Here is a 16,944-nt window from a genome sequence, read left to right on the forward strand (position 1 = left end):
CCTGTGAAAGGGTTATAACCTTTATGTTAGTGCAGCTGGCAACTTCCAGGCTTAGGGTAATGCAGAGCTGCTGACTTCACTTTACCTTAAATTGCAATGTTAATTTTTATCCATACACTATCTACTTAATAATCTCTTGTAAGCTCTCTGAAATGTGTTAGCATATATCAAAATGAATCTGATAGATTTTGCTTACAGAGATGAGAAAAGGAAAGATCTGCATTGCAGGTACCTGAAGAATTAATTTGGAAGGGTTTAAGTTGGGGGGGAAATACCATTTGTCTTGGTTAATGGTAATATAATTGTTTTTGCTATTCTTACTGAAAACATATGATGTGTTCAGTCTGTTATGTAAGAAAAAATCTTTGCATTTATTGTTTATTTATAGAACAGGAATAAGGTAAAAATGGGAGTAACAATATATCCGTTCACTGAAGTGATCAAATTTCCAGTATTTCAATTCATTTTTCAATATGTCATTAATATTTCAGTAATAATTCCTAGCTGTTTATTTCAGATGAACGTATGTCAGATTCATACCGTAATACAATGGGTTTTCTGTTCATTTTAAAGGTATTTCTTCAACTCTCATTTCCTCCATTTCATTTCTGAAGCAAAGCTTATAATGTGAAAATGTATTTTGCAGCTGACTGTTATCCCACTTGAGAACTTAATAAAAATAAAATCATTAGCTCTCCTAAAATAATATGATGCTAGCAGGTTGGAAATAATTTATTTCGTTATTGAAAAGTTGTCTTCTGAGGCAAAAAAAAAAAAAAGGAAAAATAAATGAAATCTTAAACATTAGCAATCCTGATTTTTTTCATGTGTATTTCAGTGACATGGGTAAACTCCAGACATCACTTTCTAGGACTGAGCTTAAGAAAATGTAGTTATATAGAAATGAACCTAAGCAGGTGCTTAAATGCTTCACTAATTGCAGACAGACTTGAGCATGAATTCTTAATTGATAACTGATGATATGTTTGCTCTGGAAGGATAAAAATTCTTTCAAATCATCATGTGGTGCAAACATGCCTAAACAAATAAGTGAAAGAACTTTGCAAGGAAATTCTCAACCTAAAATATGGGCTAAAGCCAATTACTCAACACCTTATGTGATTAGGTCTAGTAAGGCACAAGCCTGCTTTGGTTCTGGAACAGAATATCCTCTAAATGCTTTGACCTTTGGATAGCAATGAGCATCATCCTTCTGTCTCTTTATATTGCTGGGGTTGAATGTGATTGTTTGAACTGGCCACAATGCTGTTGACCTTGCTGTTTGAGCTCTTGGTATCTCTTTTGTTAAGATGTCACAAAGATTTCAGTCTGTTTTCATTGCTGACCTGAGAACTCATTTGGATTTTAGCTTGTTTCTTATGTGATGTGTATCGATAGGCATTTTCAGTCCTTTAAACATGTGTTTCATCCTACTGAGGCCTGTCTGTGGAGTTAATTGTCTGCTAGAAGTGGTAACCGGTCCCTTTTACCAACACTGCTTCCATCAAGCCATACCAAGTCCTGCTGACACCTTCTTGGACATCTGCAGACAGCTGCTGGAGTCCTGCCATGCCAGAGGACAGGGAGTTGACTGGCTGAACTGGGAAAGGGGTTGGTGTGATTATCTGTCCTACAGCACTGCTTGTTTCTTGGAGGAGACCATACAGCTGGAGGCTAATTCCTTGGCTTCCTGCCTAGCTTCTCCTCCACTGCTGCAAGACCTCTGAGTTCAGGACAGGCAAGTAGGAGACGGGACTCTGCCAATGCCCTGAATCCTTTTTTAGTTTAAAAAAAAAAAAAAGGTTTCAGCTGTCATTTACACAACTAACTAGACCAGAGTAAAGCTAAGCTTTCTTTTTAAAAGGAAGGAATAACTAAAATGTACAATAAAAATGACAATAAGCTGACACCTCAATGGAAACAATATTGGCATTGTCCTCAAATGTCCTTTTCCTTGGAAGTACTGCTGATCAGATCAGGCTGGGATGAACTTCTTTCTGAACAGATACTTTTTTTAAAAAAATAAAAAAAATATTTAGGCAAGAAAAATGACAGAAGTGCCCAAGACCTCAGATGAGTTAGGTACTTCTAGAGATGGCATTCGGGCATGTAGAAACCCCTCATCTCTCAAAATCACGGAATTGAAGGGGTTGGAAGTGTCCTCGAAAGATCATCGGGTCCAACCCCCCTGCCAAAGCAGGTTCCTCAGAGCAGGCCACCCAGGTAGGCATCCAGACGGGCCTTGAATATCTCCAGAGAAGGAGACTCCACAACCTCGCTGGGCAGCCTGTTGCAGTGCTCCGTCACTCTCATCATGAAGAAGTTCTTTCACATGTCAGTGTGGAACTGCCTGTGCTCTGTCTTGTGACCATTGCTCCTTGTCCTATCCCCACAAACCATTGAAAAAGGTTGGCCAAATCCCTCTGTCTCCCCCACCTCAGGTATTTATACACATTGATGAGATCCCCTCAGTCTTCTTTTCTCCAGGCTGAACAGACCCAGGTCTCTCAGCCTTTCTTCATGGGGAAGATGCTCCAGGCCCCGTATCATCTTTGTGGCCCTCTGCTGGACTCTTTCCAGGAGATCCCTGTCTTTTTTTTGTACCTGAGAACCCAGAACTGGACACAGTACTCCAGGTGAGGCCTGACCAGGGCAGAGTAGAGGGGGAGGATCACCTCCCTTGACCTGCTGGCCACGCTCCTTTTAATGCACGCCAGGATCCCATTGGCCCTCTTGGCCACGAGGGCACAGTGCTGGCTCATGGTCAGCCTGTCGTCCACCAGGACCCCCAGGTCCTTTTCGTCAGCGCTCCTCTCCAGCAGGTCATCCCCCAGCCTGTACTGATACTTTGGGTTGTTCCTTCCCAGGTGCAGGACTCTACACTTGCTCTTATTAAATCTCATTTGGTTTCTTCCTGCCCATCTCTCCAGCCGGTCCAGGTCTCGCTGAATGGCAGCACAGCCTTCTGGCATGTCAGCCACTCCTCCCAGCTTAGCGTCATCGGCGTACTTGCTGAGGGCAGACACTATTCCCTCATCAAGGTTGTTGATGAAGATGTTGAACAAGACCAGACCCAGCACCAACCCCTGGGGAGCACCGCTAGTCACAGGTCTCCAGCCGGACTCTGCGCCGCCGATCACCACCCTCTGAGCTCGGCCAGTTCTCAACCCACCTTACTGTCCACTCCTCTATCCCACACTTCCTCAGCTTTGCTATCAGGATGTCATGGGAGACAGTATGGAAAGCCTTGCTAAAGTCAAGGTAGATGACATCCACTGCTCTCCCCCCATTTACCCAGCTGGTGATGCCATCACAGAAGGCAGTGAGGTTGGTCGAGCACGACTTGCCCTTGGTGAATCCATGCTGACTACTCCTCATAACCTTCTTCTCTTCCAAATGCTTGGAGATGGCATCCAGAACAAGCTGCTCCAACACCTTTCCAGGGACAGAGGTGAGACTGACTGGCCTGTAGTTTCCCAGATCCTCCTTCCTGCCCTTCTTGAAGACCAGAATGACATTGGCTATCCTCCAGTCTTCAGGCACCTCTCCTGTTCTCCAGGACCTTTCAAAGATGATAGAGAGCGGTTCAGCGATCACCTCTGCCAACTCCCTTATTTCTATTTTTTTTTTTTTTTTAAGACAAAACTATCTTTATTAAAAGCATTAAACACGCAACTAAAAGCTAGGAGTATATATAGACAAAGCTCTGACTTTTTTTTTTTTGTTTAGAATTTTCACAGAGTTATAGGAATTCAGCCATGGGTTTGGCTAAGTCTTCTATGGTAGCAGAATCCAGCTGTTCACGAGTGCTTACTCGCATGTTGCTCCAGGTGGTATAATTGTTCTTGATGGTCACATGCTTCATAGAGCCCTGGTTCATTAAAATTACGTTCTTTGCCAAGTGCTACATGACTGGGACAAGCTCACTCTCACTGTAGGACATGTAGTACTGCAGAGTTGTTGTCCACTGGCTTCCATTGAGAAGTTTCAGAGCCAAGCAGGAAGCAGCAGCTGCCGTCCTGGATGGAAGGATGTGAACAATGTCATAGTCCAGAATGGATAGCTCCAGCAGGTACTTGGACAGAACATGTTGTTCCACACTCACCTCTGCAATCTTTGAAGCTCTTCTTAAGAAATGTATTGGAAGACGATGACCCAGACGAAAGTCCAGGGCTTGCAGAATTGTCACCTCCATTTCATGTACGCCGGTCCAGTCCAAGCCACGAGCAGCCAAGCATATGCTAGTCCAAGCCATGAGCAGCCAGTTAGTTGTCCCTGTGGCTTGCATTGGCTTTTCCAAGTTATAATGGTAGCTTATACCCATTTTAGGCTGTTTAGTAATGTTTTATGTAGTATTTCAAAGCCCACATGAGAATAAATCAGTTATTGAACCATCCTTCATCTTAGCCAGTGATTCAGAATTGGTCCTTGTATCCAATGACAAGCTGATGAAAAGCCTAACTCTGTGTAACTTAATGGGAAAACTCCTGGGCCACATTGTGGCCTCTTTTTTATTAGTTCCAGTTTGGTAAAGATTCATGGGTAACAGTACAGTGATTGTACAGGAATCTACTTTGTGGTGGAGAGATGTCAAATTCTCTGAAAGGTCCCATCTAGGACCTCCTCTGGAAGTTCTCTCGGAGGTCAAATGAAAAGATTAAACCGAGTTTGTGGCTCTCACCATTTAAGTTCACAATAAGATACCCAGTTGATTCCCCTTAGCATGTTTATTTGAGGCAGTGAGAGAAGCTAGCTTGCATGTGACACAACAGTTTTAAGGGTAAATGTAAGAGCAGGAGAAGCCCACCAAACTGATTTTGGCTGGTTATAAATCTGAGAACTTAGGATGTGGTTGTTTCAGTTCCTTTAAACTGCATTATTAGAACTTAGGCTGACTTTTAATATGAAATCTAACAATGTAAAAAGTACCAAGTAGAATCACTGAGATTGAGAAGCCCGCACTACAGCTGGAGTCTCTAGGTGAAAATGTGGGGTTTCTGAATCTGTGTCCCTGCTCTCATTTTTCTGGCCAGCTGAGATGCCAGCTCTCAACTAGTACAACCTGGCAATTTTAAAAGGCAGTCTGCTTTGACAGCAGAGGTACACAAATGTGTGTGCATGCACTCTTTTGGAAAGGGAGGCAGTCTGAATACAAACTTACGGTTATTAAACCCATTTCTGCATACATTTTTACATGCAATCCTTCTGTTTCAGAGCAATAGTTGATGGGTACAAAAGGGAAGGTGGAAAAAGCAACTGTAGTAAATTATAATGGAAGTGAGAAAGTGTAAATCCTGATGCTCAGAGGGCTGGAGCCCTCCAAGACAGGCTGAGAGTGCTGGGGACGTTCAGTCTGGAGAAGAGAAGGCTCCAGGAAGACCGCATTACAGCTTTTCAGTACGTAAAGGGGGGTTATAAAATAGATTGAGGGCAACTTTTTACAATGGCAGATAGTGATAGGACAAAGGAGAACAGTTTTAAACTGAAAGAGGGGACATTTAGGTTAGGTATTAAGAGGAAATGATTTACTCTGAGGGTGGTGAGGCACTGAACAGGCTGCCCAGAGAAGCTGTGGATGCCCCCAATCCCTGGAAGTGCCCAAGGCCAGGCTGGATGGGGCTTTGAGCAGCCTGGGCTGGTGGGAGGTGTCCCTGCCCATGGCAGAGAGCTGGAACTGGGTGATCTTTAAGGTCCCTTCCAACGCAAGCCATTCTATGCTTGTTTCTAATGAAAGTCTGGATTTCTAAAATATACAGTCCTATTGCAGGTGAGTAACCTACAGCTAGAACATTTGTGGGACTGTCAGGAGAAGTTAATGTTTAAAAAAAAAAAAAAAAAATTTTCTTTCCTCTTTCTCACTGTTTAATCCATAGTTTATAGGTAGGGACGACGCCCTTCCTTTGAAAACTTCATTCTGTATTGATAACTATCTTGGTAAGCAGTGCTCTGCAGATAAGTCAGCAGTAACAGGAGGACATTTTTTCTGGTTTGCAATTTCAGGAATGGTAGACAGCCTGCACCATTTCATCTCTGCAGCTCGTTTTGCATTAGTTTATGATAATGCTGGCTTTTTTGTTTTTATATGCTGTCATCTACTTTCAAACACTTGCAAAGATAAACTAGCAGCCGCAGGCTTCATTGCAAGTAGACCTCCTCCCGTTGCCCATTCACTTATCATGGAATTTAAAACAGTATTAGGATTTGTTTTAAGCTGTACTCAACGTGTGCTGGAGCTCTTCAGCTGATACTAATCTTTCATTTTTTGATTCAAAGTTCTGTCCTCACCTCTCCCTCCAAAAGAAAAAGGAAAAAAATATTTGGAAATTGTTTCAAAAGTTCCCCAAATTAATCACCAGAGTTGGCATCCCAGGCAGCTTTTATAGCTTGGAATTACCGTACAATACAAGAGCTTGGTGTTTCCAATTATATTATTTTTTATATTTATATTATCTTTTTTATATAAATTATTTTTGGTGTGATATGTTATGTCAAATAAATGGTACCTACAACCTCTTTCATGTCCACACAGGAAAAAATCCACACAGAACCTATTTCTAGCAATTGATGTGGTGGAAAAGGAGTGTGTCTTTAGGATGAGATGGTACTGAGAACATGACTGGCGCTTTATGCTAAATCTTGCCTAGTCACATGAAGTAAAGGACCGCTGCTGTGCATCATGCCTTGGAGTTCATCTCCTGGCCTAGCCTCACTCAAAAGAAATCCTGCATATGGATTTCTGCACAGTAAATAGAAAAAAAAATAATGAATAAGATGGAGAGATTTTTCTCAGAAAATGCAGTCATAATATGAATTAAAGGCTAGTATATCCAGAGATATATGTGAGTCCACAGGTTTTCTCTGAAGTTAAAAAATTGATAGTAAGCGTAATGCAAGTCATGTGGACAGTCAAAGAGTTTCTGATAGAATTACTGCAAATCACACAGTCTAACAAAGGTAGCTCCCCACTGTCCAGGTACTGAACGGCATAACCTGAGGACATATCTCTGGATGATTTAATCTAATTGTCGTCTAGTATAAACTAATGTCGCATTGGCAAGAGATCTTACATTAATGTTTGTCTGGAACTAATCCCCTCAGCTTAATACAGGGTGCACAAAGTGCCTCTCTTGTGATAATTAGTTGAAGATTAGTTGATGTTTCTTTGCTATAAAATTGTGATAATTACCACGTGTATTTTTGAATAATATTTGCTGAATTCATCTTTGACTGATTAAACACTCTAATTGGAGCAGTTCAGGGATTTTCTGCTGAAACACGATTTCTTTGGAAATGTCAGCTCAACGGTTTTTTTCACAAGTGTTTTACGTAAACACATTTGCTGGAGATAAAATTCTGTTAAGCCATTGGTTCCAACTTCTTTGTTTTTCTGTCTGATTTCCTTCTACCAGGCTTGCCAAACATTTTAGGACACAGTAATGCCATTTCAGTATCTGTGGGCTGCCGGTTGGCTCACCATACCAGTTAGAATTGAACCAGGCTACGAGATGTTGACATTTCTTTCAAACCAGCAGTGACGTGATATGTCCAGCTCTACATTTATCTTGGTGTACTAACTGGAGTTAATCAGCATGGTAGAGCTTAGTGCTGGGATCACCATATAGTTATTTTGGAAGATCTTTTCACACTCAAGATAAGGAGGGATTATTGCGCTATAGTAGAAGTTCTTGAGAAATGTTGGCCATTTAACAATGATCATACTTTGCTAGTTATTGTAATATGCATAATCTTGGTCAGGCAAGACAATATACAGTGGCAAATGTTACTGAATTCATATACAAGATGATGGAGTCGGTCCTCTAGTTTGTGTGAGCTCAGAAAAGGAGTTTAGGAAATGCTGCTTTATTCTAGAGTGAGTTCTTCGTCATCCAGATTAAACTGCTGTGTGAAGCCTGAATTTCTCTGCATGTTACCTACATGCAAGTGTTTCTCTCCAGGATCATTCCTCTTTAGGATAATTACAGCCAGTTATTCTTTCCTGCTGCAAAAAGAATCCGAAAGTTTGGACCAGGCTACTTGTACGTTTTGTAAAAATCAAAGATAGTGGTCTCCAGGCTTCTGCAACCGTTACTGTCTGTTCTTTCTCTCCAGTTGCATTGTAGATAACCTGCACTCCAGCTTTGATAAAATCCTGTGTCCAGACCTCAGGGGTTTGGATCTGGTAGACTGTGTTAGGTCTCAACACTCAAACTATAGTCCTCTTTCTGATGGGTGCCTGGAAGTACTGCTTATAATGTAGTTCTGGCCTGCTTCTCTCTGTTTCATCTGTTTGTGTCATTTTATTGTCCTTGTATCCGAAGAGGAAAGATCTTGCATATGTTTGCTTCATGTAAGAGGCTCCACCATGCCTTTCCAATTTCTCTGCAGTCCACATCCTTTCTATACCAGCTGACTGTGTAAAGCCTTAGATTGAACTCTAAGGTGGACAGAATGTGCACAGCAGCTTAGGGTGCGAGGCTGCTGTCTACCAAGGCTTCTGAGCACCAGAAGGCAGACCCTTCACCTCCAGAAGTGAATACAGAGCTGGACTTTCTTTTAAATTATCTCGATGTGTTTGACAGTATTGCAGTGCTTTCACCCCTAGTAAATATGGGTCATGGAATTTATGCAAATGATGTCAAATTGCTGTTCAAATCCCCTTTTGGGTAAGCAACTAAAGCACCGTCATTAGATTTGGGAAGAGGATTATCTATAAAGTTAAAAAATGTTGGCCATCTGTTCTCTGTTGTTAAATTTTGGCAATATTTTGAGAGAAAATGAGGTAACAGTTAAGTCAAACAACTTATGTACCAGCTGCTTTTTTAACAACTGCCAAGATTTTTTTTTTTTTTTTTAAGTAATAAAACTAACTCTGCCAAGAGCGGCATTAAGCAATTACTGTACATATCCTCCTGACCCAACCTAAGCACACTGAGCCTAGTCCTCTGATGAGAACCACATCAGATACTAAACCAACATGGATAAAGCAGGTCTTGTTGCATCTGAAAGTATCCCTTGTGCAATGGGTGTCAAGACTAAACGTGCTTGTACGTACAGTCCAACGTCATTTCGCATAACCTGGAGTACATTTGTAAGGACTTCCCAAGGGGACAAGCCTTATCTTATTTAGTCGTCTTAAAATTCGGTGCTGGTGTACAACTGTATTTAAGCAAGTTAGCCAGGGAGTCTCTGGTAGCCACTTCGATGATTTGTTTTGCAGTTGGGCTGAAAGGATTTGTGTGCTAAATGAGGCAAAATGTACTCTAGGAAACATATCCCGTTAAGAAGCTTTCCACAGCTTTGGAAACTAACCAGAAACCATAGCATAGCGGTGTCATCGGGGTGGCTGAGGTGACTCTGTGACCTGAAACTGTTTCTAAATCTGTCTGCAAGGGTAGCATATTTTGTAATTGTGCTGGGGGCCTGTGTTTACTTATGAGATCAACCAGAACATGGGTCTTCAAACTGTGCTCCATAGAGTACTTCCAGATGGCTTGGAAAATCCCAGCAAAGAGGGATCTGTCACTGTTCAAGCAATAGTTGTAACCCAGGATTCTTGTTGCGTGTTTTTTTTTTTTTTTTTTTTTTTCTCTCCTTTCCTTTGGCTTTGGGGCATTTAAAAACTTTGCTGCTGTGTCCTACAATGCTGTGAGATGTCCTAGCTTGAAAAGATATGGAGTCTCACTCCACTGGGTGAATGAGTTTTCTATTTCTCCTTTCTAGTCTAAAAAATACTCTGCTTATCTCAGAGCTTCCCAAAAGTGAGGTGTTACTGCTATGGATTTAAGCTGAGCTGTTCCTGACTACTGAAAGGTAGTCAGCTGCTGGCTGAGCCAGACTGCTCTGCCACGTACTGTGCTGTGTCCTCCTCCTCGGAAGAAATAGGAAACTGATTCTCTCTGTTCTGATGCAGGTGCTGTGAGCTGAGGGTGCAGGCACGTTCCCCTGGGAATAAATGCTTTGTAATTTCTTTTTTATACCAGCTACCGTTGGTGATCTGGATGGGTAGAGTCTTGTTCCCTTTAAGGCTAATGCCGTCGCTCCCTCTGATTTCATTTCATGTATACAGGCAGCTCAGAAGACAGAACTAGATTAGCCTTCTTCCTCTCTCCATGGAGCCTTGCCTTGGCTGGACTTATGTTCTGGTGTTGCATCTTCCTCTAAGACCACTTTCTCTAAGCCCGATAATGATAACAGTTACCTGTACTACAGATTTGCCCCAGACGGACAAACCAGAGAGTTCAACAACAGTTTCCCTAGTAAGCATCTTTGCTTCTTAAGTACTGGAGCAAAAAAACATCCACACGCCCAGTTGTTTTCCTTTATGAAAATTATCAAGTCTTCCATAGCTATGAAATGAAGTGTTTGATGAATCTGTGAGGTTATAGTTTGCATATATGTTCTTAGATTAGGGTGAACGTTGATGCTTCAGTTTCTCTCGTTCGCTGGTATTTTCACAAGAAGATCTGTAAATGTTCCTAAAGTTGTTTCCTATCAGCCACTTCACCTAGCAGTCAGAAAACAAATAATAATTCTTATAGGAAGAGAAACTCTCCAATATCCTGCCAAAGACAGGAAAAGCAAATATTAACACGAGCCTTAAGAACTTAGGAACTAGTTGGGCCTTTGCTTAAGTAAGGCTGTAGAATTTTGTCTGATGTTTCCTGCAACAATGTCTTGGTTGAAAAGAGACAATTAGTGCCCTCTTAGATCTGTGAAGTCACACAGGACTTTGCCTTTCCTCTCTAAGCAGTTAACAGACAAGAAGAGCCATTATCCTGCCTCAAAATTACCCAGTTGGCATTGTCTTCCATCCCATTCTATGTCATTCGTGTATAGGATTTGCCACCGAGACTATGTCCCAGCAGTCTTCCTCCAGGTTAACTTCTCTTTAAGACCCCATTTTCTTCCTACTTCCCTCACCCCATCCCCAAATTACCCATCTTCTGACTGTGATTGTTTCGGTATATTTGGTCCTATACATGGTACTAATTATTTTTACGCTCCCTAAAATGAGAAGAGGTACCCTCTGCAGAACCAAGAGCCTTTGTTAAAGAGTTTCCGTTGGCAGGAAATGAAAGGTAGGACAGATTTTCATTGTGTTCACTCAAGTAGGTTAGCCTATCAGGAATGGAGTTATCACGGAACCAATCTATGAGCAAGGCCCAGTTCTAGGAGATTTGGCTGACAGTCAGGTTAGGAGTCGATTCATGAGCCAGGAAAACAGCCGACAGCAGGGATTACTACAAAGCAAACTTAATTAAGCAATAGATAGGCAGGAAGTACGCCAGTCGTGGAGCCTGCAGCCAGATAGAGCAAACAATGAAGATGGTTAACCAGGCAAAACTGTGTTTGTAGTCGTAAAAAGAGGCTATAGTGCCAATTAGTTGGAAGTAAAGCCAAATCCATGGGTCCCCCAGGCTAGCTGTCCCCTTTTCTGGGAAAAATGTGCAGTGTTTTTGGTGTGAATCACAGCCTTTCCTGAATGGGAAACCACACATCTCATAAAATAGGAGAACATCCTGATGCATCTCAGCTTTCTATGGTGGCTGAGGCTGGAAAGCTGTTTGGAGGTAGTTTCTTTGCTTCTGAAGAGAAAAGGACGTGTATCTATAGTTTAAAAATAAATAAATAAATGGGTAGTACCTGTGAAATAACTGTAGGTTAGTGCTTCTTTTCACCTCTGGTATATAATACCTTGTGTGCCTTTAATGGAGATCGACAGACATTCTCCGAGCTTGGAAAAGGTAATAAAAGAAGAAGAAAAGCAACAACAAAAGGAACGGAAATCTGAATCACAACCCTGTTTATGCTTTATTGGTGGAAAAGAGTTTATTTCAAACATGAGTTTTTATTGCTTAGAATTGTCTGGGTTCTGATTGTTACCTGATCCTGCTGATGACACAATCTGTCTGGTAGGTTTCAAGCAAAAGATGACTTCCTCAAAAAGGAATTCTGTCTGGAGTAGGAAGGAATTATTTTAAGATCATGGAAAAATGCAAGGGAACCATTTGCCAGTCATCCGAGAAGTGAAAAGTCAGTGATTTGGGGAAATGAACACAAAGAACTTAAAATTTTGTCTGATTGATCTTCATCAACATTATAAAGTATTCTTAGAACAAATGCAAGATTGGTATAATTCTTATACCTATTGGTATAAATCTTATACCAATTTATAAGATTGGTATAAATCATGCATTTGGTAGGCAAGGAGAAAGAGGAGAAGGTATTTCCTTGTGTATCAAGAATATGAATGCTTGGGGGTGTCCAGGAAGACGTCAGGACTGACTTTCTAAATATTTGACGGTGAAGAAAATGAAACAAAGGAGAGAAGCAGGGATTGTTATTGCAACAGACATCTTGCATAGGAGATCTAACAAAAAAAAAAAAAAGGGATTAGTGGCTTTATTTTGGGCTAAAAAGGGGGCATTCAAATAACCGAACACAGTGGGAGTAGGAGATAAGAGTGTACAGGATATGGTCTGGCTATGAATTTGTATGTAAGTTGTATAAAAACAGCTAGAAAATGATGGAGCACGTAACCCTTAGGAAATATGAGAGAGAAGTGGGCAGGATGATGTGTTCTGAGCTTGTATGTAGGAATGAGATGTAGCATGATGGAGGGGAAAAATGGCAGTTTCTAAAAGATCTTGTATGAAAGACTTCAGAGTTTAGGTACGATAAAACTGAGAAGCCAGTATAACAAGGTAAAGAAGGAGGAGCATCAATTTTCCCTCCACTTTATTCTGTAAAAAATAAGAGGCAGAATTCAAGTGTTTGCTACTCTCCTCCTTTTAGGCTGTTCTTTAGAGATGTTTAAGCTGTTGCTGTCTAATATGTCGTAAATACATTAGGTAGTTGTGAAAATGTGCTTGTTCTAACTGATGTTAAGCTCCCTTTATGAGTGACATTTCACACTGTGTGACCTCCTGTGGGATTGCCAACACAGAAAACTTGGAGGTAAGGCTAGGACTAGAACAAGAAAGGGATGTCTGGGTCGTACCATTTTAGTGGTCTGAAGAGCAGCCTAGATGTACTTGTCCTTTTTAATAGTGGGTGATTTTGAAAAGATTTTGTTCTTTTTTTTTTAATCAGTAGAGCATTGCCAAAAGTAATAAACAAAAAGTCCAAGTAATTTTAAAAATATCTGGGTTTAATCCATGTTAAATACAGTACAAACAATACACAACTTTGAAGGACTATTAAAAAGAAATCTACAGTTCTTTTAAAGCTTCTTGTAATTTTTTGAATGATCAAAGAAAGATCCCAAATAAAACCACTCAACATGTGCTGAATCCTCAGTGAACAGTAAATGAATTTCTTAGCATCCAGTTACAGAGCTGTGGGTGATGCAACTGTGCTAGGTTTTGTCTTCGAAAGTTCTGTAATGCTGTTATCTTTTGAGATCTCGCAAATTTCTGTGCACGTCCATGTATATGCAATACTGTGCTGGAACAGTCTAACTGAACTTGCTCTGCTTTTTAGCTGAGTTGTGTCCTTTCTGCCTGCTCCTGAAGCTGGAGTACATGTTAGCACAGCAGCAATTCTGCTTCGACACCACATGAATTCTGCTCACATCTCTGTTACCAGACCAGCAGCACATGTCTACCTGTGCAGCTCAGCATTTCATTCTCCTGGCAGATTCCAAAAATACAAGCAGAAGTTCTAAACGTAGAAAAAAGAAATAACAAAGGCATCAGCCAGGATATTCTTACCATGGGTACATTTACTACAAACTGCTACAGTTAAGGAAATAGATTTTGGTGAAAAAAGAACTGTAAGCAATTTCTATATATGCAGAGCCTGAGTTCTGCGAGGCAGTCACTTTTCATGGCATATTTTCAGGCTGTGCCTGTGTGTTAGACATAATGGATGTAGGTTACAGAGCCAAGGAGGTGTCTTGGATCCAAGAGTCCTGTCCCCTGTGTTTGCAAGCTTCATTAACAGCCCGGTTCAGTAACGTCGTTTTCTTTGTTTATCATTATTTTATTTTATTTTATTTTATTTTATTTTATTTTTTATTTTTTTTTATTTTTTTTATCTTGAACTTGTAACTGCAGCGATGGCTTGTTTGGACTGATGAACAATGAAAGAAATCACTGTCAGAAATGCAGAAGTTATACTTCTGGGAGATGTGCAGCACAACAGGTCCCAATTATTTGGAGCAGAGTAGTAATGCTCACCCTCAGCCCTTCCTGTGCATCACGGCGCAGGCTTATCAGTAAGTTTTTTAATTGGAAACGCAGTTTACTGTACTTCCACAAGTACGTTGACGACAGCTCACCTTGTCATTGTGAACCACGCTTTGTGAATAGCTGGGATACATGTATAAAACAGGGTGTTTGTACGTGAGAAGTACAGGTAATAGGTATTTGCTAGCAAATCTTTAAACAGATTTTTTTTGATTCTTTTTTTGTCTTTGTGAAGCTTGATTTCCTTTGATACTTACCGATTGCGCTGGCCATTTTGAGTACTGACATGATGTTGTTGTGCCCTTTCTTTTATTGTGGTGCCTAGTGACTGAGGATCCCAGCTGAGATGGGGAAGTCCTGCAAGGCAGGGCAATTGCAGACATACGCTAGGAGATGGTTGGTGCTCCAGAGGCCTCTCGTTCTGAGAATTACTTAGTTGTGTTTTCTCCGGTTTCAGTCAAGAATCTTTACTTACCCAACTGTATTTTCAGGAAAGCAGGTGTCTTTATAGAAAACCTTTCGACATCAACTACCAGAAGCTTGCCACTCTGTGTTTTCAGAGGTCTCATCTTAAGAAATAGTTTATGTATTCCTCTGAAATACATTTACTCTCCCAATTTGGAGACATGTGAAAGACAAAATAGCAAAAGTCATTGTTCTTGCCTCATTTTAATTATGGCATGTCTCCCTAACAGTACAAAATGTTTTTGGAGGCTATCAGCCCCTGGAATATCCCTAGCAGTTGAAGTATAATCCAGCCTGTCTCACAGCAAATTCAAAAGAAATAAATAAAGTCTGCATGCAAAATTGAAGCAGCAGGTGGTCATTCCCTGTATAACTCCAGCTGCACTTGAGCTGCAAATCCAAAAGCATTACAAAACCAGCAACAGGACACCCGTTGGTTCCTTGTAGGCTTGGATCAGTGTTCCTGGGACATTAAAGGAAATTTTCCTAAGATTTAATGTTTTCTCTTGAAACAATAAATGACATAAGTGTTATCTCCAGACTTTTTCCAGAGCGGTGAAGTAACTAAACTTCCTTGTTTTTCTAACATAAGAGACTAAAACCTGAACTAATCTATTCTAACCATCCCCTTCTCTTTATCAGCCGGAATGTGTGTTAACTCCTGAGAACATTCGGCTAAATCACAGTTCTGCTTACAGCGCCTTTATTTGTGCACTGCCTGACAGAAAGCAGGCAGGGTTTTCTTCACGGTGTTAACGTAGCTGATGTGTTCTGCATTTTTTCCCTCCTTGCACGTGTCAGGTGTATCACATTTAGGTGTCTTTAGACTTACTTCATCTGATAACATTGTATCTGCCTTAAGCAGTGCCTTGGCTTTCTGCATGTTTTTATTGTTACCGGTGTTAGGAACTCTTCACTATACTGAAGGAGGCCAGGATCTTCATTTTCAAGCCTTTAAAGCAAATTGCTTTTAGGCTTCTAACAATGTCTGCTCACACAGCTATTTATGTGGGCCATTTTATGTTCATTTCAGGTAAGAGAAACATGGCCTGGTGTATTTTTTTTCCACACTTGCTTAGCAGAAGCTGTGCACATGCTACATGTGATGTTGGCAGGATGTTATAGCTGAAGGAAATGCACTTCTGTAAACCCAAATCTCCTTTGCAAAATAAAGACTTTATTTTGGAAGTGGTGATTGTGACCATGCTGGGTAGATGTGGCACTTGAGAGCAGTGTCCATCAGCCTTCACTGAGCTCCAGCCCAGGGCAGTGCCCTTGGAGGAGATCTCAGGAACCGGTCTGTGAGCTGCCTGCTGGAAACACACGCGGGTTCCCAGGGTTGAACTTCTCATCAGCACATGCGTGCACATGCATGGGACACTTTTCTCCCTATGAAGAAAGTGTGTAGACATACCCTACCTTCCTTTCTGCCCCTGTGTTATTTAATATTTTTCATGAATCCGTTCAGTACATGAATAATAATTCACAAAGTAGAAATAAATGAAATACAGGCGCATGTCTGTGGGTACATATGGGACACTTAAGGCAGTGTTACATGGTGTTGTATATGGACAATCTACTCTTTTTCAGCCAGGCTAGCAGAAAGTGTGCTGGCCCTCTAATGAGGTTGTGGTTTCTTTGCTGTTAAAACAAATGTATAAAAATCTCCTGTGATAATGATTTTTCACTAAGCTGGATGAAGAGAAACCACTTGCAACTAGAATGCCCTTTCGAGGTTATCCCTGGCATCTTCCCATTCCTGGGGTTCATCCCCATGTCGTTGAGGGGTCGTGATACGAGTGTGCTGAGAAGTGTAAACAACTTACTGTGCTTATTCCATCGCTAGGGTATGACATCTTTCTGTAACATTGACGCGGCCTCTCAATAGTCATTTGTTTCCATCACTCAAATTGAGTGGAAGAGTAAAACTCTCAATCTCTTTTAAAATATCAATATGGCATGACGCTTGACATGGCCACAGGAAAACAGGAAAGTATCATCTGCTCATTAGCCTACGCTCTCAGCCTCTATCGACAGCAAAACCTTACACTTCTTGATTTTACTCCTGACTTCACAAAGGATTTTGATTACTTACAAGAGGTGAAGATTTTCTCTTCAGGAGATGGGCATACAGAAATGGACCAGGAAAAGGTAGGAACATGATTTTTTTTTTTCTTTTTTCCCTGTCCTACAGCACCACCGTGTAGTTTGCCCTGGAGAAAGAAACAAGTTATATGTCCCTGAAGGATGGTCAAGCTTACATGTTTTTTCCATCTTGTGTAATAAGCTT

The 16,944-nt window shown here is 41.1% G+C and overlaps 1 protein-coding gene across 1 annotated transcript in view; it reads left to right on the plus strand.

Moving 5' to 3' along the window:
* Positions 1–16,944, plus strand: part of COL4A6 (collagen type IV alpha 6 chain) — a 135,070-nt gene that overhangs the window by 45,791 nt on the left and 72,335 nt on the right. The window lies entirely within an intron of this gene.

The sequence above is a fragment of the Aythya marila genome (genome assembly GCF_965140915.1).
Source record: "Aythya marila genome assembly, chromosome: 13".
In the NCBI taxonomy this organism is placed as follows: Eukaryota; Metazoa; Chordata; class Aves; order Anseriformes; family Anatidae; genus Aythya; species Aythya marila.